General features: G+C 45.4%; 1 long non-coding RNA gene across 1 annotated transcript; it reads left to right on the top strand.

Annotated features, from left to right (window-relative positions):
* Positions 1–873: 873 nt before the first annotated feature.
* Positions 874–1642, top strand: LOC131698798 (uncharacterized). Its single transcript, XR_009307822.1, has 2 exons — positions 874–1196; positions 1359–1642. It is a non-coding gene; the product is annotated as an uncharacterized LOC131698798 (long non-coding RNA).

Raw genomic sequence — 1642 nt, 5'->3', positions numbered from 1 at the left:
TTCCTATAGCAATTCAAACCGTGACCCAGGTTCCACACACAGTGCTCAGCGGTTTTGATTCAATGAATGATTCGCTCCGATCCCAGTTAAACACGCGATGGCTTCTTAATCTTTGCTGTCCAGTCAGCATGGATGGTCCTGGTCCTTGAATCATGACCTTTCAGCAGCCCCGAGGTGTGTTAGCTGGACAGCAGCCAAACACAATAACAAAACAAAACAAACACAAAACAAAAGGTGAGTTACACCTGATGCATCCCATCCCATACAGTATGTGCTCAATTCTGGGTAGATGCCCATCATGAAATACTGCAGACTGAGGAGCCTTGTTGGTTTAGAAGGCCAGTGTGTTAATATGGGTCTTTACAGGTCATTAATCTGGGCAGGTTTCAGCCCTTTGGTGCAGCTTTGTTAAAGATTACAGCAGCCTTTTTCAAGGTATGCAGGTTCCTTGAAACAACATATTGCCATTTATGCAAACTTTCAAATTAAGCATTATTGCGTTGCAGAATGAATAAGAATACATACACATTAGTCAAAAACACAGATAACATAGTGTAACAGGCTGTGTTGTGTAATGCACAGCTGTTATGGATCTGGTGCCCTGGTAGATGAGAGACGAGATGAGGTTAAAAGCTCCATGACCACGACTGCAGATGAGTTCGGCTAGAGAGAGAGGAAACAATCGAGGAGTGGATAAATAGGCATGACCAGCTACAGGTTCCTCTCGGTTCTGTCTCACTGCCTACCCTGAGGCGGTATTGTGCAAGGGCACACAAGCATAACAGCATGCTATTTTAATCCACAGCAGAGAGTAAAAAGACTCATTGCTCAGTCATTCCCAGTATGGAGCTTTGTTGAGCTGAGTGAGCAGCTGCTTATTGTAAATGCAGAGACTTCCCAGTGGAAACACTGCAGAGGTCATGATTATTGAAATCATTAACCCCACAATCTGTGACTTTCTTCTTTATAACCCACGTGAAGGGGCCTAATCCCTTTAAGCTGTAGAGGTATGTACTTGTGGCAGAGAGTGAATGCATCTGAATCAACAATCTCCCTCTCGACCTGTGAGAGCACTGTACAACAGGAACTGTGTGCCTCATACTGAATGGTTGGGCAGTTCATTCCAGGGGCAGTCGGAAGCCGGCCATTCAGGAAGGGGGCGGAGTCAAGGTACCAGGAGTCCTCGCCCTACTACGGTAAGCGAAGTTTCAGTCATGAGGGGCGGGGCTTAGGGTACTTTAGGGGGACGTGACGCCGTAATTGGTTCCTTTGTTGTGGTTAATGGGAGGAAACAAGGACTGTGAGATCGTGAGTGAAGTATTTTTGTTTTGTAACTGTGTATATTTGTCTTTGACCAGACGGCTAATACGAATCTGGGAGCTGCCGCTTCAAGCCAGCGATAAAGCCTGGACTGCACTTCACCTGTCTACAAACAAGCACCACTGTTTAAAATCACTGCACCTGCACCAAGAGCACGCACTGTCCGGAGACGTGTCTGTATCTGTGTTCTGTGTCTGTGTTTTGTATTATTATTTCGGGACTGCAACCCCTTGGTTTATACGCTGGCAATGCCCATAGTTGGGTACAGCCAGCATTATTATTTCATACAGTCAAGGAGATCATTAAAAAGAAAAAGAAAATA

This window comes from Acipenser ruthenus, chromosome 20 (assembly GCF_902713425.1).
Source record: "Acipenser ruthenus chromosome 20, fAciRut3.2 maternal haplotype, whole genome shotgun sequence".
Lineage (NCBI taxonomy): Eukaryota > Metazoa > Chordata > Actinopteri > Acipenseriformes > Acipenseridae > Acipenser > Acipenser ruthenus.
Note: the sequence above shows the minus strand (reverse complement) of the source record. Positions and strands in the feature narration are given on the sequence as shown.